This window comes from Thermobia domestica, chromosome 5 (assembly GCF_964235325.1).
Source record: "Thermobia domestica chromosome 5, izTheDome1.hap1.1, whole genome shotgun sequence".
Lineage (NCBI taxonomy): Eukaryota > Metazoa > Arthropoda > Insecta > Zygentoma > Lepismatidae > Thermobia > Thermobia domestica.
The window spans coordinates 36,739,537-36,765,392 of record NC_137458.1 but is presented as its reverse complement, the minus strand read 5'-3'; the positions used below and the strand labels follow the sequence as shown (position 1 = coordinate 36,765,392).

General features: G+C 37.7%; 1 long non-coding RNA gene across 1 annotated transcript; it reads right to left on the bottom strand.

Moving 5' to 3' along the window:
* Positions 1 to 10,060: 10,060 nt before the first annotated feature.
* On the bottom strand, positions 10,061 to 24,724 carry LOC145684630 (uncharacterized). Its single transcript, XR_014131341.1, has 2 exons — positions 24,368 to 24,724; positions 10,061 to 10,393 (listed from the first exon to the last, which is right to left on the bottom strand). It is a non-coding gene; the product is annotated as an uncharacterized LOC145684630 (long non-coding RNA).
* Positions 24,725 to 25,856: the final 1,132 nt, after the last annotated feature.

Here is a 25,856-nt window from a genome sequence, read left to right as displayed (position 1 = left end):
CCTATCTCAACATTATCGGAGAGTAATAATTAGCTGATCTTCTTAAATACCGATTGCAATATTACTTACAGTATTTTTGTAGACGTGATAACTTTTTTTTTTTTTTTTTTTTTTTTTTGCAGTTAGCGAATGTTTAGCCCTGTTTTAGCGGAAAGAAAAATCTCATGTTGGCAACACTGCCCAAAGCTAGTCAAATGTGGGATGTGGTGCATACGCGTAAGTTACAGATGGTCATACATTGGTCTATTAAATGGGTGAGGGGGTACTACTAGGTATTTTGCTTAGGGGCGCCAAAGGCCATTGTTACGCCACTGGGTCCTATTTGCATGTTTTTAAAAATAATTTTTAAAAAGAGCACTTTCTTGATTTGGACTCTTGGAAGAGGGGGGAGTGACCTAGAACTTGACCTCTTTAGTTTCGTGCTATTGAGCCCTGTATTACACTGGTATAAAATAATAAATTTAGCCCTTTTTGTTTCAATTTGGTACTATTTTTCAGCCCACTCCAGAGCGAGGATTGTGGCAACACTGTTGTAAACTGTTTAAATGTCTAGAAAACGTGGCAGCTCCATCTAGCCTTGTGCTACAAGCTTTTACTCACAATCAAAGCGAGAGAGAACTTGGAAAACATGCTCACTTAGAACAGTCGCAGTGCGATCATTATTGCAAAAGAAATAAATTTTTCATGAATATTGCCGTCCTTCACGTACGAAGACGATTGAAAGTTCTTTACAATGTCCGTAGTTTTGTCCAACATTATTGCTGTAAAAAGAGTATTGTTAATTTCTGACAATTTTAGCCAAAATTACGTCATGCAACACATTTAGTAACATAAGTTTGAATCCTGTTTGATGTTCCTTTAAACACTCCCGTGCTGTGAAGATTACAAGTCAATTTAGTGTCGTAATTAGAAAGTAACTGAATTAATTCAATATAGTTTCCCTAATTGACAGACTCTTCCTGTTCGTTATGTCCTCTAAATGATAACTTTTCTTGAGCCATAAAACAAGAAAAATAAATCAATCGTTTCATTAGTTCTCGATTTGAATCAACTTCTGCATTATGCTTTAAAACATCTAACCTTCTTTGCTCACTCAATTGAAAATCAATTCTAGCTCTCCCGAAAGTTTTCAATTTAGTTATTGTGGACACGTGTGAATAACACTTTTCGTGGCGCAACTTGGCTTTGTGAAAATTGTTCATCACAAAAACCATCATCATTTTTCATGTCCTTTTCTCTGTGGAACAGAATATAAGGCCAGCAACACTGCTTGTTTCTTGCCTCACATGCAGTTAACTATTTTGAAGAAGCAAAATAATCCGTTTTGATATTATGTATATAATCTTTCATTTCAGACCCGAAACCAGCCACAGAGGTTTGGGGGGGCATGAATATGTGGGGGGGGCCAAGTCATTAAAAATTCTCTTATATATATCTAAATTGTGTTTCTTGTATTGAGGTACAGAGGGGCCACGAAAAGTTTAGGGGTGTCAGGCTCCTGTAGCCCTCCTCTGGTTGCGGGCCTGTTTCATTTCTGTCAATGGAAATACTTGAAATTGGTCTACCATTGGTTATTATTTGTTGCTTTCCTTGAAAACTAAAAAATTCCAAATGATGCCATGAATAATTGGTCCATAATATAACACTGAAATGGCCGATCCCCACCCCTACCGTCCCCTGTACCAATTGAAGTAATACCACTGCTTGCGCCATCGCTTTGCTGCAAGGGACTCGATTTCTCAGACGAGTCCCCTTCCATACTTTACTCTTCGAGCCAATTTCAAAATATATTGATAATCTAAAATGTTCACACTTACTAGCTCTCTTACAGTGTCAAGATTAATACTGTAACTTTAATTGCGTTAAAACTATTAACTGTAAAAAGCAAACGAGCATTGAATTCGCTTACGACAGAACGCCCGTGCTTAGAGCTTAGACAACATATGAGGACTATTGTGCTGCCAAAATGTCTTGAGCCGTGGCAAAAATGCGAACTAAAGCTCACACCCTCACACACCCACGCGTTGAGCCAATAAGGGTTCAGCTATTGCTAAGCGAAAGAAAGCAAGTGGAATTCCTTCAGCCGATAGCAGCGCTTGCAAGGGAAGACTAGGGATCAAGTCAATGTGGCATATATTTTGCTGGATGGACCCTGTTCCCTTCCCCGAGAAAAGCCGATTAAAATCCGGGCGTTTCCGATCTCCACTTCGCTGTCGCACCCAGCACACGGGCGCTGACTAAACTTGTGTAATAACAATTGAAACAGTGTTATTTTACGAAAATAGAGAAATATAAAGAATTTTTAGGTATATATTTATCACAAAATACTTTAAATTAAAATGCCAGGGGACTAGCCTAGTCCCCTATTCCCCTTGACGGCACGCCGCTGACCGTTCACTAGCTGTTTAATAAACTAACATCCTCCATACAGCAGCTGCCATTTAAGGTCTATAAGAAAAAGTTATATAATTGGTTAATAACGAATCCATTTTACTCGATTCAAGAGTTTAGTGAATGTCAAGACATTGTGTCCTAATTTGCAGTGTCACTTTATTTCAAATATTATTAGGTTGTTCATTATAATATTAACCAATAACTGATTGTCTGTATGTAATGATTATTTTTTTATATATCTATATCTACATGTATATCTCATTCAGACGTTGTCTATTGCTTGTAAAGCTCAATGACAATAAAATATTCTATTCTATAAAAGATATATGAAAATTAAAGACGACAGCGGATCCCCCTCCTCCCTTAAAAAAAAAGAATAAAAGGGACGTTAGTGTGTGTATACCCTGACCTGCGACTAGTGCTCTCAACGGGTCGGGTCGGGTCGGGTTGAAGACCGACCCGACCCGACCCGTGACCCGAATTGACTGACCCGACCCGATGACCCGACCCGACCCGACTGACCCGAACCGTGATCCGATCTGATTGACCTGACCCGATAACCCGACCCGAGCTGACCCGGTTGACCCGACCCGACAACCCGACCCGAATAACCCGACCCGACAACCCGACCCGACCTGACCCGATTGACCCGACCCGACAACCCGACCCGAATAACCCGACCCGACAACCCGACCCGAGCTGACCCGATTGACCCGACCCGACAACCCGACCCGAATAACCCGACCCGACAACCCGACCCGAGCTGACCCGATTGACCCGACCCGACAACCCGACCCGAATAACCCGACCCGACAACCCGACCCGAGTTGACCCGACTGACCCGACCCGACAACCCGACCCGAGTTGACCCGACCCGACCCGACCCGTAACCCGACCCGAACTGACCCGATCCGAGTCGGGTCGGGTCGGGTCACGGGTCGGGTCGGGTCAACCCGACCCGTTTCAGAGCACTATGGTCACGACACTGGGTGAACACCAAAATGCACTCACATTGGGGAACTAGTTTTAAAAGCATAATTTTAGAAAATAAAGCATAAAGCATAATTTAAAATATATAGCACAATTCTTGGAAAATTCTCTTTAACTGAAAGTTTAACATACTGTGTTAATATCTTTAAAGCCAATATTTACAATGCAAAATCATTGAGAACATAACAATGCAAACAATGAAAAGCTTATTTTTATTTCTGTAAACTTTTCGGTGAAATCCTTTGATGTGGAGAAAAGAAAAAAGTAAAAGAAGAAATTTTTCTGCCAACAATGAAAGTATGCAAGAACTCCATACTATATTGTTACAGTGACGACGCCAGCTTTAAGTTCTTAGGTGGGCAAAGGAGGGGCAGATACATTTTCGGGAGGGGGCTATTTGCCATACCAAAAATGACATATTTATTACGTTTGACTTATTTTACATTACATTGTGTATTTCGTTGCTGTTTTTATGTTAGATCTATATGATTATAAATTAAACTTATTTCAAATAAAATTTGTAACTAACAAATAAGTAACGTCTGCACATGAAATATTTTTCAATGAAACTTTTGAAGCCTAAACATAAATTGAATTACTTTCGCGTATGCTACAAGTAACACATTCGTCTATATGCTACGTCTCTCTCTCTCTCTCTCTCTCTCTCTCTCTATATATATATATATATATATATATATATATATATATATATATATAGCCAGAGAGAGAATTTACGAGGAGCTGCTGAAAATGTCGTAGTCCAATCCAGAAGGAGTGTAGGTACTAGGTAGAAAAATGAAACCGTAGTTTAGAAAAACATATCTCTGTATGTACAAATATAAATTTTCATATTAATAATGAAATTCTTATTGTTTCTCAGGCCTCTGAAGTGATTATGTGTGCCCAAACAGATAATTTCACGAACATCCAGATCCTTACTGTTATAACATTTTTGTTCCACCAAGGAAAGTCACCGAAGTAAATTAATTAGGAAATCAGTGAAACACCACGGGACTCTCCTCCGTTATATACAGTGGTGAAGAAGTAAGTGGCTTAGTATAAACGTAGCAATTTCTCAACAAATTATGCTTTACATCCAGGATGATTAAAAGCAGTGACTCTTCCTGGAATCATGGATGCAATTTGTGACATTATTCTTGAAAATTGCAGCATTTCACCCAGTGGTGGATATAGCCCGGGGCCGGAGGGCCTAGGCCACCCCCGTTTTTGTGTGACAAAAATAATTTAAGCTATTATTTATATAGTTTTTAAAGTGTATAGTAAACTCACGATATATTTATTATAGTCTGAGGTCTGCACCCCGCTTTCTCAGTTTTTACCTTTTCAGCAAAACTTGTGTCAGAGATTCTGGGCATTTCTTTGGTACTCGTCGGTAGCATAATTCAGAATGGCTTGGGTATGTGCAAGTTCTCGGCATAATGGGTTCCCAAAATATATGTCAGGAGAATAAAAGGGTAACGGCATTAAGAGAAGTCTTCTTCCAATTTGACTGTAATGCTGATCAATTTCGCTGACGAATAGTAACCATAGATGAAATATGGTTGTACCACTATGATCCTGAATCGGAACAACAGTCAATGGAGTAGTAGCACTCATTTCTCCATCGCCCCAAAAAGTTCAAGACACAGAAGTAGGTTGAGAAACTGTTTGGAACATTTTTCTGGTATAAGTATGGAGTGGTAAACTACCTCCTCAATGGTCAGATATTTAATCCAGAATCTATACATTACTTACAAAACTGAAAGAAAAATTCAAAGTTCAACGCTGCGGAAAATGAAAAGAAAGGAATTCTGTTCCTTCAGAAGAATACACCTGTCCATCAAGCCCCTGCGAACATAACTGACATTGCATAATCTAGGATTTCAATGTCTAGATCATCATTCTTATTCCGCAGATTTAGCTCCGTGTAACTATTACGTGTACTTATTTCCCAAACTTAAATAACACTTGAAAGACGCCATTTTAGATCTGATAGGGGTAGTGCTACGAACAGTGGTGCGAGGAAGTCTAGATTTTTTTAACTTTTCTGCAAAAGCTGGAGCACTGTACAAGGTAGTATATTGACTCTCGGGGGAAGAGAAGAAGAAGTAAAACTTCACCAATCCACGTGCACTCCTTCTGGGTTGGGCTACGAATTTTTCAGCAGTTCCTAGTCAATATGGTAGACGTCACGTCAGTACTTTGAAACAAAATAAGTAAAGGAGCACTAGTATAAACCAATTACTAACTAAAGATCAGCACTCTGACAATACATTTTATTGGGAATCAATTTCTTCCATAATTTTATTATTATCATTTGCAGGAAGGGAAAACACAACTCTTTTTATCTCCTTCAAAAAATTAAGCCCTGGTAGTTGCAAACTAAGCTGTTATAAGCACATCCTCTGAATATTGGAAGCCGAGAATAATGTTTCAGAAAAAAGAAGTTTTAAATAAAACAAAATATGAAACTGAAAACTTCAAACCTGGATAAATACAAACAAGTTACGTAACTGGTTTTACCTTTCTTTTGTTTCCAATCGAAGTTGATACAATGAGAAGAAAACAAGTCGACCAAATCTACTATTGTTCGCTAGGCACAATTATTAAAAATCATAAGAAAGAAGTATAACTAAAATTTACCTCAAAAGGGGCTAAATTAGAAAACAGAAATATGCGTGCATACCCAGACGCTCAAAGAAGAAAGCTTGAGGATTAATCTGCCACATAGTAAATTCATGGAAAGTAGACTACAATTTGTCAATGAGATTGGTTATGATACTGATATAAAATACTACGTGAAGAATGTTTAAAGATTGTACGAGTCTGGAGGGGCAGTCTAGGTGGCAGTCAGGGGGGCAGAAGTAGCTACTAGGGGTCGCTCGCCCCTCTTGCCCCCCTCTGGCGTCGTCACTGTATTGTTATGTTTACTTTTTGAACTTAAGCACTTTCTGTACTTTTTGGTGGCATCTTTTACTTTCCCTTTCTGTATATATGTACCTGTAAGGCGCACACAAATGATAGAAAAAAAATATTCGAGCAAAGCACATTTCTTTACAATGAATTAAGTAGAAAGTTCATTAAATATGAGAGAAACTAGTTGCAAAAAAATATCAATAAATAGATCAAGATATTTAGAATATTTAATGTATAATAAATATACATTATACACGATTAATGTAAAATAATCATTGAAATTAACAATAAAGCATAATTTAAAAAAAAGCATAATTAAACAAGAAATAAAGCATAATGTGGGTTGCTCTAACAATTAAGTTGTATGAAGACGAGAAGAAAACGAAAGCTGATTCCTTAACGAATTTCGTTGATCATCTTTGTGTCTACAAAAACGCATTCCTAGAAACCTACAAGCTAGGTATCATCTCTGTGATTATATCAGTTTCTAGTGCTACATGTGAAAGGTCATTCTCTTCTTTGAAAAGATTGAAGACTTGTATACGCAATTCAATGACTCATGATAGATTGAAAAATTTAGTGTTACTTTATTTTGAGAAGAAAATTGCTAAATCGTTAGATCTTTAACAAGTTGTGGATATGTTTGCTGCTGCCCACACGGATAGAAAGATCCTCTTCAAGTAGAGGCATAAACCTATAAGTTATTTTCTTTACCTGTAAAAGTGTATTTGCTTCCATTTAAGTCAACTAGCTACACATATTTTAAACGCCATGATTAAATAACTATTTACTTCTATTAGAAATCAATTGCATTAATGAATCCTAGTTGTTTGAGGTACTAAATTCTTATATTTTCACTATTTCCAAAGAGTAAATTCATGAACAATAAAGATGGAAACATTCACCTTGAATACACACACACACACACACATATATATATATATATATATATATATATATATATATATATATATATATATATATATATATATATATATATATATATATATATATATATATATATATATTGGAGATGTCCCCCTCAAAATCCTCTTGGGCCCTTCATTGCCCCCCTGAAAAAAACTCTAGCTACGCTACTGAACACCATGCACCAGAGATGAATTCTCTACCACTGAGCCACCGCGGCCCTGCTTGGCCTTGGTCGTCCATATCCAATCTCTCTTTTGGCGTTGCTTAAACAACTTCTAGTTTTCTTCTAAATCCAGACTCCATATTGGCGTAGATATTAATATTACAGTCGATTGGTAAAATCAATCTTCCACATTTAAAAATTAAAGTACACACAAGTAGAAAAATAAGCATTTATCATAAAAACACTAGCTGCAAGTGTTCAAAATAGATTTATGGTTTCTATAAAATCAATTGAAAATTGCTATTTTTAATTAGACAGCTAGTGAAAAACAGCAGCTTTCGACTCCAGCCGAGTTTAAACTCAACCTAAACTCAGTTGACCAAAGTGAACTGACCCGACTGACCCGACCCGACAACCCGACCCGATAACCCGACCCGACAACCCGACCCGATAACCCGACCCGACAACCCGACCCGATAACCCGACCCGATTGACCCGACCCGATAACCCGACCCGACTGACCCGACCCGACAACCCGACCCGAATAACCCGACCCGACAACCCGACCCGACCTGACCCGATTGACCCGACCCGACAACCCGACCCGAATAACCCGACCCGACAACCCGACCCGAGCTGACCCGATTGACCCGACCCGACAACCCGACCCGAATAACCCGACCCGACAACCCGACCCGAGCTGACCCGACTGACCCGACCCGATAACCCGACCCGAGTAGCCTGACCCGACAACCCGACCCGAGCTGACCCGACTGACCCGACCCGATAACCCGACCCGAGTTGATCTGACCCGACCCGACCCGTAACCCGACCCGAGCTGACCCGACCCGACTCGGGTCGGGTCGGGTCACGGGTCGGGTCGGGTCAACCCGACCCGTTTGAGAGCACTACCTGCGACACCGCGAATACTATTATTTATGCTTCAAAACAGGGGACATGAGTTCATTACAGGTTGGGAACTCATGTGGTTTGGATCCCACGTTAAGCTGTAGATACCCTCTCATATAGCCTCGGTGCTCAAAGGAACGTTCAACTTCGAATCAACCAATCAATCATCATTTATGGCTAGGTTTTAAAAAAATCTTTTTATAATCGGCCTCTTCATCTCCTATGGCCGTTCGACGCTCTCCTTTTCAAATACAATATAAACTTATTTTTTTTTATTGTAAATAGTTATTATGAGTCTAAATTCCTGCATTTTGAGTACAATAAAACACTAGTACCAACGATATCTCCGCATTCTCAATACACTCAAACATAAAAATATAAACATTAACATACTTTGGCCTATCTCTAATTCTCTACAACCAATAACGGTAACTTATTTTTCTTTTCTGAATTTTTTTAAAAATTAATTTATTTAATTTGTTCTTTTCTTCATACCTTGAAGCTTTAACACTTTTAAACGCTCTTCAAATTTCATTTCTGAAGATAATTTTCTTTTTGAAGCCTTTTTTCTTAAATAATCATTTTTTTATATCTATCTTGATTGTTCGTATCTTCTGTAGGCAGCTCAAAAAATACTCTTCTATGACTTTCAGCATATTTTGAAAAATTTTCCTGATTCTCTCTAATTCATTTTAATTTTCTTCCTAACTTTCAAGGTTTGTGTGAACCCTGAATTCACTTGAATGTTATTTTTTATATCGTTTTTGGACTAATGCTTGATTTAAGAAGATTGCAAGGGCAGATTTCTACAACAGTTTGAGAAACGATGTTACAAAGTATTTCATTATTTACATCTAATTGTATCGAAATATCTTAAATCTTCTTTTCGTTTCTCCTGGCTTTCTTTCTTTCTTTCTTTCTTTTTTTTTGTGTGTGTGCGTGTGTAATTCAAATCTTAGAATCATTTAAAGATATTCAATTTACATGCACTCATTAAATAAACAAATAAAAACATTACTTTAAAAAAACTAATTAGCGATATAATACATGAAAATTAAAAGACATATTATGTTATATTTTATTGAGTGATATGGTTGGCACATCGGCTTCCGTTCCATTTTTCTTACTTTCTAGATTGGAATTAACAACCTCTTAATTCAAGCAATATAACAACTGTCTCATAACCGTGCGTCAACACCGAAAGTATGCCAGCAGCGAGAATCTAACTTTCGCCCATGTACTTAAAGGGAAGCATCTAAACATTGAGCTACATGGAATGTCAAAAGGCTTCATACACCTTCTATAATATTGAGAAAAAGTGAAAAACACTGTTTCACGAATCCTACTTAGTACTAGAAACACAATAAATTTTTACCCCTGAAAAGCACCAAGCAGTTTCTTGGACCGTTCATGGAAATATTCACTTATAATAACGAATTGTGCTACTACATTCCACAATATCATTTTTGCCTTTTACGACATTTTTTTCCCCTTTATTCGTATATTATTCTTCGAATGAAACTCCATTAAAAAAAAAAAAATGCTTTTAGGTAGACTTACTTACTGAAATTCCCTGCCCCGCATTACATTCGAATACTTTATACAGTATTTGTAGTGTTACAATTTCTTTTTTGTCTTCATTCACATATTATTCTTCAGGAAAAAGTCGATAATCAGCAGTATTTTTATTCATTTTGCATTAACGTTATAAGAAAAGAAAGAAAGAAGATTGGTGCTTCTAGTTATATCAGGCTGAAATACTCTTCACCAGCATCAGTATTTATTCAAACTTCTCACAAATACATCAAACTGGTAATAGACAAAAGTCTACAGTCTGAGCAATGAAATAATAATAATAAAAAAAAAAAGTGGCGAAAATTAGACGGAACATAAAATTAGAAGCGGTCTAAAAACAAGCTAGATGCTTCAACTGTTAATCGAATGTCATTCCAAAGACAGGTGAATGGATTTCTTTAAGAAAATGTTGAAAACAATTTGGGATATTTATACAGTTGCAATATATTTACATTATAAAGTAAATAACACATTTACTGCACAATCTACCTGAGGAAACAACTGACGAATCAATTCCTGAAACAAAGCAACAAAATAATTACATAAGCAACGTTTTTAGGTGATTCTTTGTATTTAACACTAACACAGCTTACAAAATAATATATTAAAAACCTACCTTCTCATATCTACGACTAGAGCTCCTTCGAGGTTAAGCGGTTAGTGTACGCGCTTTTACGTGGGAGACTCGGGTTCGATTGCCGGTGGAAGCTCATGTGGTTCGGATTCCACGTTAATCAATAGGTCCCGTCTCATAGGTCTCGCTGCTGAAAGAAACGTTAAACTCAAAATCAACTCACTTTGTGCTGGATAAACACCGTGTGCGTGGGTCTCCTCGAGGTTCTCCCGTTTCCTCCCACTTTCTTCATTCCACCATTTAATTCATTCCTTATTATCACAGTCTCCTTTAGCCTAACCGGCATAGCCGTGGGGCGTAAAATTCAAAGATTTCATTTCATTTTCATTTTCAAAATCAACTCAACTCATATCTGCAACTATATACAGGGTGTCCGGAATGGCACTGTCGGTTTTTAAAAGTGTATAGTTTTAATATGGTCGGAGATACAGAAGAAATAAAACATTCATATTGAAGGAAAACTCAAAAAGTTTTGTTCAGCAAATTTTCATACTTGAACAATTACTGAGGACGGCGCTAGTATCGCAGATAAACAGAAATGGCGTCGGCAGTCGAAAAGGCGCAATGTGTGTGGTGGTTTGCAGAGACAAAAAGTGTTGTTCAAGTTCAACGAAACTTTCGACGTGTGGAGGTATGTGAAACACCTTGTGTATTCTAGTGAAAAGGTGCGTAACCTTGATGAACTGAAGAACCGTATTAGGAATGCGATTGCTTCAGTAACGCTTCAGATGTTACAGAATACGTGGAGAGAGATTGAGTTCAGGCTACATATTGTAAGAGTTACAAATGGAGCTCGCGTGGAGTTACACTAAGTTAGAATGACTTGTAAGCAAGACCAAATAAACTTTTTGAGTTCTCCTTTAAAATGCATATTTTTCTTCTTCTCTATTTCTGACCATATTAAAACTATACATTTTTAAAAACCGTCAGTCCCATTCCGGACACCCTGTACATGTGAATATGCATGAAATAGTCGTCTTTCATCAATATTTTAAACTGATTTACTTGCATTACTAAACTTGATGACAGAATACGTTAACTTTCTATATAAGATTAGAATTCGCACAAATATTGCACACTAAAAGACAAAAGGTTTGTTTTGCAATTGTAAAGAGACATTATATTCAGGATTTACAGGGGTGGAAACCCAACTATTAAAGGCTCAGAAACTTGTTAAGTGTAGCTAGGAAGAATCAAGTTAGGAATTGAGGTATAGTGTAGCTAGGAATTGAGTTATTTCCTAATCCTGCAGTAAGTGTAAGTATTCATAATTACTTGTCGAAGAACTCCATACTTACGAAGAATCACTAACTTAAACTGGTTTCAACAACATTTAAGTACATTACCTACAAGAATTAGAGATTTAACTACAGTCATAATTTAAATTAATTTTCAGAGATGCACTGCGCTATCAAATGGTGTTCGAAACCGAGGTTCGACCTTCTTTCAAAAAAAAAAAAAATTGTGATAACTTGTGATATGACACCATTCCTCAGTCCAGAACACGATATTGATTGAAAGTGAGTTCCGTAAGTTTGGTGAAATGTTTTAATTTCAGCATAAGTACAACATGAAGGTATGGTATGAGTTCGGATCGTGCTTCAACCACTTTACTCGTGGTCTAGCACCAACACATTTCGCTGTTTTCTATTTTGAAAGTCGGTTTTTCGCTCGAAACATCCCAATAACTGAAAACATCATGCTCAACAAACAGAGTGTCTGCACTCTATTGCATGCAAGCAATTTCAAAAATAATATTAGTAAAAACACAGAAGAAAACAGATATCGCCCGGACTGAAAGTACTTTCACAGTATGTTTTTTAAAAAATGTAAATTTTATTAAGTGTATTAATTAGGATTAATATCTCAAATATGGAAACTTGCATCTAGTATCTCCTCCTAACCAAGTTTTCCCATGGTTGGCACAGCAAGTTCAAAAACTACAAGTCTGTCAGCTGAATACACTATAAATTTCGTTGATATTAGTACTATAATGTGAAAAATACTACTGGCAATATTTGTTGAATACTTTGCAAAATGCCTTGTATAAGCTATGACTAACAAATAAAATGTATTTGAGTTCTAAATTTACACTCTCCTTTGTATGTCAGCAAAGAATGGGACAGAAAATAAGCCACAACACTTTTTTTTTTGACAGAGTGGCTGTAGATTGGGATCCCTGAGTTGAGTTAAATTGATTTTAACATCTCTTTTCAGCAGAGAGGCTATATGAGACGTGGATCTACTGATTAACGTGAAAACCGAACCACATGAGCTCCCGCCGGAATCGAACCCGGGTCTTCCCCGCCAAAGACGCATACGCTAACCGCTTAGCCACGAATGAGCCCAGATTAGGATTCTGCTTCAGCACTGAGACAATATAAGACAGAACTAACAATTGAACAAGCAACTGTAACACAGTGTCCTTACCGGGATTCGAACCGGGATCCTGCACACCTAAAATATACGCGTGCTAACTTAAGTGAAATAGAACAAACGTTGGCTATAACTTGTCTTCCAACAGGACTTCAAACAAGACAAACTACGACTAAATGATGGAAGAAATTAGTCTGGTTGATTGGATTAGAGTTTTGCGTCACTTTCAGCGCCGAGATTATACGAAATGTTAACCTATAGTTTAAGTGCAATTCAAATCACCCTAATAATCACCCTCGTACGTTCAAATTCCAAGGCTCTCCTACCGAGAATTGAACCTGAAACTCTGTGGATGAATGGTGCTAGCCACTAGACAACGGGGTACGGGAACATCTTACTACTCCGTATGATGCTATAATTGTAATATGAACAGCTTTGGAATATTTAAAATATAGTGTGCGTCGGAATATGCCGTGTGTCTGACTGACAGTTATTTATTTAGTCCATGTATTTTCGGCCTTAATTTGATTTTTTCCTGAAAAATGAAGGACACAATTGAGCTCATCCGATGAGAACCAAACTTGGTATGCTGTTAGACAATGTCTTGCTACAAAAGAATATGAAATATATTGTGTCAGCTTTTGATTTCCGAATTACGGTCGGTCAAATTTTGAGTCATATATTCCAAATCAAAAGTCATCCACCGAAAGAACTTAGCATGGTGGTAGATATTGACCTGCTATATAAGTGTGTGAAATACCATGTTTTGCAGGGTTTTGATTTGTAAGATATGGGCGGTCAAATTCTGAGTTATATTTTCCGAAACAAAAAGTCATACACCAAACTTATCGATTGAAATCAAAACTCACACGATGGTAGACCTTAAAGTGCTATTTAAGTGTGCGAAATGTTATGTTGTGGCAGCCTTTTCGTTCCCGAGTTATGGGCGGTAAGCAAGAAATCATACACCGAACTTATTCTATCGAGATCAAACCTGGCATGATGATAGAACTTGGCCTACCACACAAGCATGCGAAATATTGGGCTGTGCAAGCTTTTGGCTCCTAAGTTATTCATACAGCTTTAAATCAATACATTGGGCATAACAAAAACGTAATAAATACTATTGAAATAGTAATTTTAAAAAAACAGTCTTTGACAGAAAGAAAATTAAAGAACATTTTTTTTTTTTTTACGACTATGTGTATTTCACTTGTTGAATGATATATTGAAATTTGTGTCGTTAATTCGAGCTGTTAAGGTTGGTTTAAAGGGACAAGTTCTGCCAATAGACGTCACTACAGACTCCGTATTTCTCTCCTGTATTTTTTACCTCTCACGAAAATTCACGATTTCTCTTACAAATTTCAACCTAGAGTCTTCAAATTTTTAGAGAAGGAACTTCATAACCTATTGAAGGCAACAATCCGTGCCGATTTTCTATTTAGAATTTTCTTCATTGTTGAAATGGCTTGATTGTTGAAATGGATATTCAAACCTTTAACAATATAACTGTTTCAACAATGAAGAAAATTCTAAATAAAAAATCGTCACGGATTATTGTCTTCGATAAGTTATTAAGTCCCTTCTCTAAAAATTTGAAGTCTCTAGGTTGAAATTTGTAAGAGAAATTGTAAATTTTCATAAAAGGTAAAAAATACATGTGAGAGATAAGAAGACTGTAGTGACATCTATTGGCAAAACTTGTCCGTTTACACCAAAATTACGACATATTGCTAATATTACCGTTTCAAGTAAAGTGTGTATACGAGTAGAACGAGTATCGATCCAACAAAAAGAGCATTCGCACTTTCTGTTCCAACTTTCTTGGATGAGAAATTCCCAAGTCAGATACTTCTGACAATGATACTTCAACGTCACTTCTCATGGCATCATAACGTCGTTATCATGCAATAAGAAGTTCTAATCTCATCACATTGATAGTGATAACTCTTTATGAAAGTATCACGGGACAACAGATAAAATTGATTTCCCCAATATCGATCCCCTCTTCAGTTTCCAGGTTTGACCCCCGATCTAGTGGCACTTTTTCACTCACTGAAATTCAATAACAAATGATAATTATCATGATACCGTACAAGCAATTGTCCACATTACCACACTTATCAAAATCAAAAGAATAAAGGAGTAAAAATGTCTGTTTCTTGGATGAAATTATCGTAGAGCGTAATATTTCAATTGTGTTTAACCTTTTCAGGACGAACGGCTCAACCCTTGAGCCAGCAATTGAAACCTCTCTAGCTCAGCTCCTAATTAACCTAGAGATATGATTTTGGTATGTATCTCTTCAGAAAGGATGGAACTTTCTAGTCCTGTGTATATCATTCATGTAGTGGGTCCCGCCGTGAAGGGGCAGGGGGGCAAAGTTGGGTGTTTATAGTTTTCCCTCTCTCCCTTCAGAATTTGGGGGGAGGTAACCCCTGATGGAGCTACAAGGATAAAAAATGGCATCCATAGAGACAAATGAACATACTAACTAGCCATACCCAGTCCATGACTTTTGGGCTTGAGAGGGGTGAATAGGAGGGGTATTGAATTTACCCTTTTTTTTATTGTATATTTTCTTGTAAAGACAAAAAAAACATATTTCAAATTGGAGGAACTCTGGCAACATTGTTATTCATCGTACGCAAGAAAAAAAAATCTCACATTTACGACAGATATTTGGGACAATGATACACAAAAGTCAAACCCATCGGTTCAATACAAATGGAAAAAGAAATTCAGAACCCCACACCTACGTGACACATCCTGTATATTATTCAATATCCACTGTAATGTACTCTAACGTTGACAGCCCTAGCGACATTCCTAATTATCACAGACACACAAACCATACCTCGTTGAAAACCTTATAGATCAGCCATTCCAACAATGTAACTTTTGTGTGTCTCGGGCCAAACCAGTAAAAGAAGAAGAAGACGAAAGTCAAAATTTTGGGTGGAAAATCAAATTTTTCGAAATTTGTCGGACTATGGCAACACTGTTATTTGTCGTACGCAAGGAAAATAATTCTCACATTTGCGCCAGACACTGGAAAAGACGATGTAGAAAAATGAAGGGCTTAGGTGGAATAGGAGTGAAGAAAAAAATTCGGAACGCCGACCCTACGTGAATCATCCTGTATGTTTTCGAGAGATAGTGGTATAAGCTAACATTAGCACACTTGGACACGCTCCTAATTGTCAAAAACATATCAGCTATACCTCGTTGGAAAGCTTATAGAACAGACATTCCAACAAGATAACTTATTGGACACACACACACACACAGAGAGAGAGAGAGAGAGAGAGCGAAAGGAAAACAGTTATCACCTCAGAACGCACGGTTCTATTTTTAGCCTGGTCAAAGTCAGCTGTAGCTATCAGTTGAACCTAATGGTCGTAAATATGCATTTCTTTCAACTCCCTCCTTTGACAAGTTATTTAGTTTTAGAAAAAAATCTTCCTGACGAAGCAAAAGGAAAGAAAAGCAATGATCTTGCGACGAATAATGTTAGGTGAACCAATGCGAGTTTATTCTCTGCCATTAGTAAAAGTGCATTCCTACTGCACTTACACGGTGTATTTTTTGCACAATTGTTCACAATAACGGGGGTAAATGTAAGAATTATTTTTCTTGCATACGACAAACAACAGTGTTGCCATAGTCCGACAATTTTCGAAAAACTTGATTTTCCACCCAAAATTTTCATTTTTGTCTTCTTTTTCTTTTACTAGTTTGGCCCGACAGACACGAAAGTTATCTTGTTGGAATGTTTGTTCCATAAGCTTTCCAACGAGGTACAGCTGATATGTTTGTGACAATTAGGAGCGTGGCCAAGCCTGCCGATATTAGCGTATACCACAATCTATCGAAAAAATTACAGGATGATCCACGCAGATTCGATACTCCGAAATTTTTCCTCCACTTCTATTGCACCTACACCATTCATTATTTTACATCATTGTCCCCAATGTCTGGCGTAAATGTGAGATTTTTTTTCTTACGTATGAGAAATAACAGCGTTGCCATAGTACGACAAATTTTTAAAAAATGGATTTTCCAACCAAAACTTTGATTTTCGTCTTCTTCTTCTTTTACTAATTTAGCCCAAGAGACACGAAACTTGCCTTGTTGGAATGTGTGTGTTATACGGATTCCAACGAGGTATAGCTGATATGTTTGTGACAATTAGGAGCGTGGCCAAGCCTGCCAATGTTAGCGTATACCACAATCTCTCGAACAAAATACAGGATGATTCACGTAGGTTCGGGGTTCCGAATTTTTTCCTCCATTCCTATTGTACCTAAACCATTCATTTTTTAATATCATTGTTCCCAATGTCTGGCGTAAATGTAAGAATTTTTTCCTTACGTACGACAGATACCAGTGTTGCCATAGTCGGACAAATTTGGAAAAAATAGTTTTCGCAAAAATTTTGACTTTCGTCTTCTTCTTCTTTTACTAGTTTGGTACGAGAGACACGAAAGTTACCCTGTTGAAATGGGTGTCTCATAAGGTTTCCAACGAGGTATAGCTGATATGCTTGTGACAATTAGGGGCATCACCAGACTTGCCAATGTTAGCGTATACCACAATCTATCGAAAAAATACAGGATGATTCACGTAGGCTCGGTGTTCAGAATTTTTCCCTCCATTCCTATTGAATCTAAACCCTTTATTTTTTGATATCATTGTTTCCAGTGTCTGGCGTAAATCTGAGATTTTTTTTGCTTGCGTACGGTATATATCAGCGTTGCCAGAATCTGACAAAATCTGAAGAATTGTATTTTTGAAAAAAAAAAATTCGTCTTCTTCTTCTTTTACTAATTTGGTCCGAGAGACACGAAAGTTACTTTGCTGAAATGTCTGTTCTATAAGGTTTCCAACGAGGTATGGTTTGTTTATGTGTGACATTTAGGGGCGTCGCCAAGTCTGCCAACGTAAGGGTAGACGAAAATTTCTCGGGAAAATAGGAACAGGATGATTCACCTAGATTCTATCTTCCGAATTTTTTTTTACCTAGCTATTGTACCTTTGCCCTTCATTTTTTTGGTATAATTATTATCAATGTCTGGCCTACAGGCCAGAATATTTTTTCTAGCGTACGACTAGAAACAGTGTTGCCAGACTCTCACAAATTTCGAAAAAAATAAATTTTTAACTTTTTCTTTCTTCTTCTTCTTCTACGGGTTGGGTACGGTAGCCTCAAAGGTTATCTTACTAGAATCTTTGTTTCATAAGCTTTCCAACAAGGTATAATTCATACCCATGGAAAAATTAGGAGGGGTGCTACGACCGCCAAAGTAAAGGTCTACGATTTTCTTGAAATCCCTGCCCGTCCTGAAAAGATTAAAAAGTCAATTTAAAAAATAATATAAAGATAATATACATATAATTATTACTTATGGTAAATAATATAGATATAATTAAAACTTAAGTTAGATTTAAGAAGGTGAGTTGCAAATGGGTGTCTTGGCGTTACAAATATCCCTGGTGGGATACGTATTGTCAAAAACTGCTTAATAACAGCAAAACGGCCCAGAAACAATACTTCCAAGATCGAATTCCTGAAACCTATTTTCGCTCTAGATTGGCGCAGTCATAACTAAAACAACACATGCAAAGATGCCGTAGAACTCATAACAATACACACACATAACAATATTGCAAAACCTTACAAGAAGGAACTAGCGCTACATCTATCTAGAAGTTCATACGGACTAACTTGTTAACACGTTCTCCTCACCATGCGCCACATCCTAACCTTACCTGGCTGTAAAAATTTCATTGTAATTTAACGGCTCCGACTGTCTTGTCTTCCCGCAAAACTTTACTGTCGAACCTTACTACTGCACCTCTATCTCCTGCCATTGCAACCATCTTCCATGAAGAATTAGCAGAAGCCCTATCAACAGGACGTCACACCAGCCCAGACGTGGATCAAATCACATACCAGCACCTTAAGGACCTACCAGCTTCAAGTATTCAACTATTACTACAGTGTTTTCAATCTATTTGGTCTACGGGACATGTACCACTGAATTGGAAACATCATTTAGTACTTCCATTCTTGAAAAAGAAAAAAACAGTAGGTCAAGCTACCAGCTATCGACCTATCCCTTTGCTTTCCTGCTTTAGCAAAACACTGGAAAAAATCGTATTGAGGAAAACTGAATGGTACACAGGATCCCATAATATCCTTCCAAACACAATCACCGGAGCTCGTAAAGGTAAGGCTACTCATGATGCGCTCTCCACTTTTCTACTAGACATTTGGCAAGCATTCCAACATCGCCAATATGTTGTTGCGCTTAAACTGGATTTCGACAGAGCTTACGAACGGATAGATTTAGACAGATTGGTATATCATCTCACTACTGCTCAACTGCCATCACAGTTCATCAGGTACGTACACAACTGGCTAGTCAATAGAAGAATCAGTATAAAATACCAAGGGAAAATATCTGCTCCACGCCTCACATCTCAAGGTTTGCCTCAAGGTTCATGCCTCAGTCCACTGTTATTCAACATCTACATGCTTGACTTTCACCTTGCACTGAAACAACATGTTAGAATTCTTAGTTACTTTGATGATCATCTCGTATATGTACGTAGCTCGTCTCTACAGGAAGCCAAAAGCAAACTTCAAGCAGCACTAACATTTATCTCACACTGGAACTTGTCCAGTTGAATGCAGGTCAACTGGAATAAAACGACATATACCGTTTTTACACGAAAAAGACAAGTGGGAAATATTCGATTGCCCATTGACAATCATACACTGAACCGTCAGTCACAGCCTGGGAATTATTTTTGATTCACGTCTTTCATGGAAGCCCCATTTCGAAACTCTTCAAGCAAAGATACACCCTTACATCAATATAATAAGAAGTGTCAGCAACAAAAAATGGGGGACGGATACTGGTACACTATTCCGAGTTTCTATGTATCGTAGCCATATTCAATTATGGAGGATTCCTTCTGTCACCGATTCCAGCTAGACCCAGCTCTATTCCTATACGCCTTCAAGCATTCACTCTCCGCACAATTTTCTCGCTACCTCAATCTGCTCCAATCAATGCTCTCTTGGAAGCTGCAGGCATAATACAGTTTCCAATACAAACAGATCACTCTGCGGCTCGTTACACAATGAGAAGACTAGGCATGACTTCCTCTACAGTCATCCCCAAACTGGAATTATTATACACACAAAACAGAACCGGCTCTTTACCGTACCGACAGAAGCCACCCAGATTATACCAAGCATATGTCAATCTACGCTGTTGGATACATGTTATATATCGCAATCCTCGTTTACCGTGTTATTCGCACCTTATACCGCACCTTACCACTCTCCAAGCCGTGGAACTGGAATTCCCGATCACCACTACCAAATGAACGAATCTCTTAACTCCGGGCAGCGTAGCGCTGAGATGGGAATATTATATGGCTCAGCATCATTTACACCGCATCCTAATCTATACAGATGCTTCCAAAAGAACTCTTGGTGATTTGGAATATACCGGAGTGGCAATATACATTCCACAGACATCGCAGTTTGTAATTCAACGCGTACCGAATCAGATGTCTATATTTCACTCAGAACTATGGGCTATTCGTATAGGCTTAAAACATGCCATAGAGCATAAATATCGTTATTTTGGTATCTGTAGTGATAGCCTTTGTGCATTACAAAGTATACACTCAGCTGCTCTCTCGAACCGCTTATCATGGATTCACAGCAATATTAAACAACAACTCTCGATTCTTAAGGAACGAGATCAATGCGCCTCCTTTTTCTATTGCCCAGCCCATTTCGGCATACTTGGCAACTCTGTAGTCGATGAGTATGCGAAGGCCGGCACGCTTCAGGATCGGATAATCAACATTCCTCTTCCAGCGGAAAGTTTACATGGTTTCTTACATCAACAAAGGCAAAAAATGGAGACGCTATAAAGAACAAACAAGACACTGCGAAGGTAAACATTTCTGGAATATCTTCCCAGATCCCAGGATCAAAAAGTGGATATCACCCGAAGGATGGACAAGGAGACACGTATGTTTACTCTTTAGGTTATACCTAGGTATCGCTCAAACACCGTACCGTTTATATCAGCAAGGATACCGCAATACACCCTTATGTTACTGCGGTGAAACGGAAGGAAGATTACCTCATCTCATATTTCAGTGTAAATTAACGCCAGCTTATCATGACATCCTCTTTATGGTAATTCATCGTTTCCACAATACTTCCCCATTGGTCGTTTCGTTTATCTTAGCGAACAATATACGCTCAGTAGTTTATCATCTTCTCCAGTACATTATACAGAGTGCGGCACGTAAAACCGGCCCGTCGTAATATTCTGGTATATTGTGTTTTTGGCAACACTTAAATAATCTACCTTCCTACCAAGAGATGGCGTGTCGAGGTCGGGTCGACTTACGTGACCTGCAGCAGTCACGTGCAGCCGCAGCCAGTGAAACTTGTCGAAACCAGTTGAGAAAAAGGCCTCGTTGTGGTAAGCCGGGTGAGTGTCAGTGTGTGATAATGCCGTATTCGATACCCGAGCGTGTTGCCATTGTTGAAGGGTTCATTCTCACTGGATCTTTTGTGAAAACAAAGAATTTGTTTCGGGAGAAATTACCAGGACGTTCTGTGCCAGCAAAAAGCACCATTCAGGAATTGATTGAAAAATGGCGGCGTACAGGATCGGTTCAAAATGCTCCCAGGAACAGACGACCATCTGTCTGCACACCTGAATTAAAGATCCAGGTGGAGGAGATAATGACAAGAAGTCCTCGAAAGTCAGCCAGGAGATTGAGTCAACAGGTTCATGCGAGTGAGAGAAGTTGCAGACGTGTTTTAAGGGGACAGAAGTTAAAACCGTACCGGACAAATGTTGTGCAAGAACTGAAGGAGCCTGACCTGCAGAAGAGGGTGCATTTCTGTTCATGGCTGTTGAGCAATGTTGCCAGTGGTTTCTTGGATCCACTAATGCTCATCATGAGTGACGAGGCGTGGTTCCACCTGTCTGGGTACGTAAATTCTCAAAACAACCGGTATTGGTCGACAGAAAATCCACACGCAATCCACCAGGTACCCTTGCATGATGAGGAGATTGGTTATTAGGCGCGTTATTGGGCCCATATTCTTTGAGACGACAGTGAACAGTGACGTGTATATGGGAATCCTGGAGGAGTTTTATACACACTTGACCGAAGAGGAGCGTCAATTATGTTACTTTCAGCAGGACGGTGCAACATGCCACACATCAGCTGCATCATTGTCCCTTGTGCATGAGATGTTTACACCAGAGAGGACAATCAAGCAAAGGCTTGTGGCCTCCTCGGTCACCAGACTTATCCACGTGTGACTTTTACTTATGGGGACTGTTAAAGGGAAGAGTATACGAAACAAATCCACACACAATTGAAGAACTCAAGACCAGGATCCAGGATGTCACCAATAGCATTACAACACAAGAACTGACAAGGGTATATATGAATCTCCTCAATCGTGCTCACATGTGTGTTGAAGTGGGCGGAGGACACTTTCATCACCTGCTGTGAAGGTGAGTAGTCATATTCAATACATTACATTTCATTTTATGTGTTCACTTTACGGGCCGGTTTTACGTGCCGCACCCTGTAGTTTGTAATGTACCTCTCCCTCCTTACAAACAGGAGAAAGAAGACACTTTATTTATTTAAAATGAACCAAAATATCAGAAGGAACAAATCCCAGTTGGTATAGCCACTTTGTAACGCTTACTTTTCACGCCATAAAAAATAAAAAACATACCAGGCAAATCCTGGATTGGATCGTCACTTTTGTAATGACTGCTATTGAAAAAAAAAATGAATGTAGTCGCCACTTTTATAACATTCGTTTTTTTTTTATTCCGGCTGAATTAAGCCACTTTTATGACACACCTTATTGTGTGCAGTTACTTAAACTCAATGTTTAAATATTTACAACTTAATTTGTATTAAAGAAACCCGTAAGGAAATAGAAGAGAAAAGAAAAAATCTATATCGATAGTTATTTAACCCAGAACGCGATTTATTTATATATTAATTACAGGTTCTTTCTAGAATTGTATACCAGCAGTAAGATCTGTAAGAAATTATTTATCTTGTTTTTATAGTTCTGTATTCGCATAGGTGAAGATATATATATATATATATATATATATATATATATATATATATATATATATATATATATATATATATATATATATATATATATATATATATATATGCATTAATGCAATAGCACGCTTATTTGATAAATAAGGTTAATTTAAACAAGTTACTTTTATTGTTCCAGACAATATCAATGCTATAAGCCATAAATACAACGAAGAATGGTAATAGCTTCAGCAGAAATAACTGATTGTATCGAAGATTTCAGTTCGTGTATGTCCATACTTTCATGATAATTCTGATAATATTCAAATTTTGAATGTATCACTCGATTGTATTCCACAAATTAATACATTTAGAAACATTACAATATTTTGTTTTCATTCCTTTAGCTAGATCGTTCACATCGGAGTTTTGTTTGTTATAATATAACAGGTAGCCATCTACGGAACATTACTAAGACTGACTAAACACATTACACATACATATAAGACATGAAATTGATATGGGCTGATTCGATCCAATTATTGTAATATGCGTTTCAGAATAATGAATGACTACAATCGAACCTAACCACTAATCAGGTATGCATTAAGTATATTGACGGTACGCACTGTTACAAACTGCCATCTTTATAAATTAATCTCAAAGTAGTAGCACATACTAATCCAGCCATACACTACAATACACTACAAATACTTTTGATAACGATTTGTGACTATATACAAATGACATGCAACTACAAAAAAATCTAAGCGACTAAATATTGACATCACAAGAGAACGCATTTTAGGAATTGTTTATCACAACCTACATCTAAGAGTCAAAATATTCATATCTTCGATCAGCACCATTAATTAACCTAATCAAAGTGATGAGTCAGTCTTATTATACGAAGAGCAGCAAACCAAAGCTGAACACACAAGGCTACTATTTTTCTAGATGTTTACATGATGAAGACTGTCTCCAAGATGTGACGGTAATATTCACCGTAATCATAGCTAATAAGAATACGAACAACGAAACAAATTTTAGTTGAGGTTGACATGTTATTACTACCAAGTATTATTATATTTTATTCTTTAGGACAAGAATAGAGAAGTGGAGAAATGTATAGAAAGTGCGTAAGATGCGTGACGCAACACTAAATTAGTTAGACATCGTAATATAAAACCTTTGCATATTTAATCGAGCTGGTTTTTATCATCACAGTTAATGCTCATAATAGTACGTCACTATGGTGATGTTACTATTGTAGCCCACGAGGCGCCATCTTAGATTGGCAGCTTCAATCTTGGACGACTAAAAATAGTATATTAGGTTACCTGAATTGCAGCAAATTCTTTTAAAAACAGGTACCAGATTTCGGATATAAAGAGCTTCCACATCCGAGATTCACAAGCTCAGCTGTCGAGTCTCTTTGTAACCGGACTCCCGTCACTGCATGATTTCTGTTTTCACAATATGGCAGACTGTTAAATATGAAACGTTTCCTTGGTGGCAACCTAACGGGTTATTACGAAATTTTGATGGAGTCCTCCTGTTTTTAACACTAAATCAGATAATACTAAGGTTTGATCTAAAATTAAATTTTGATCAGGTTACAGTCCGATGTAATGAATTTTTATGTTTACTTTTCAAATTACAGGAGGCTCCGCCACCAGCAGTATGCTACTTGTAACTTTTCCTTCTTCTTCTTCTTAATGAGCAACAACGTATACGATACTTGGTGGTTCATGTGTTCTTGCGAACTGCATAAGGCGACGCCACCGCTTCCCACCCAACTTCCTGAACCCCTACTAGATTCATGCTGTATTTATCGAGTTCACTCGTTACGGATTTTAACGCGCCTGCCCTGTAAAGACCTCTAATAATATGCGATGTTCCAAATCGATTTCTTTTTTTTTTTTTTGCGACTGAGGTCGTGCCAAGTTATCAGTCCTCGTCCGAGGCTTCTGAGGAAGTATCTTTTTTACATGTAATATTTTTAAGTAGTAGTCATATCATTTTTAAGTACAATATGTTTTGTCCTTCCAACCATACTGTACAGTAAATACAGTCAAATCATCGCAAACTTCTCTCTACACACTCTCTTTGTAAGATATCAAGAGAGACTTACTGATAAGGTGGCAGTATTATTGGTGAGAGCAAGAGTAAACTGACATTTTAAACATAGGGCCAAAGTATACGTGCCCATGAGATCATGCGAAATATGGAAGACACAATTAGAAATTATAAATATGACTTTGCAACTTGTCATCAGTTTTTATTTAAATTACGAAATCCTTCCACATGACTTTGCAACTTGATGTTTTTTTCTTGTACTTTATGACGTAATTTTTCTCTCATTTTTCAAACAATCTTGTCTTAAGGGGATTTGGCCCATAAGTTTTTCGTCTTACGAAGTTTTTTGTTGATTGGCACATGGAAAGGAACAAGACGGCGAAAGAAATTTTCTTGGAACTATTGACAAATTTTGGTCCTTTTTCGAACTTTGAATCTTGTCTTATGGGACTCAAGCCCCCGAAAATCTTGTTTTAAGAATCGGTTTTTAGTTTTGGGCATCCTTCCACAGCAAAACCCGTTAGTTTTTCTTGTTCCTTATGACGTAAATTTTGGTAATTTTTCAAAAATTCAGGAGCTCACTGTAGCCAAAAGCCCCGGTTTAACGCGGAAGACTTAGTTTTTCTTACATTCCCGGCCGACCCGCACCAGATGTAGGGGTAAAACAATTTGTACCTCCTGGTGTGATTTTTCATGTGCTAGCTCTCTCTTCAATACTAACTCTAAAGGATATACAGTATATTATTTTTT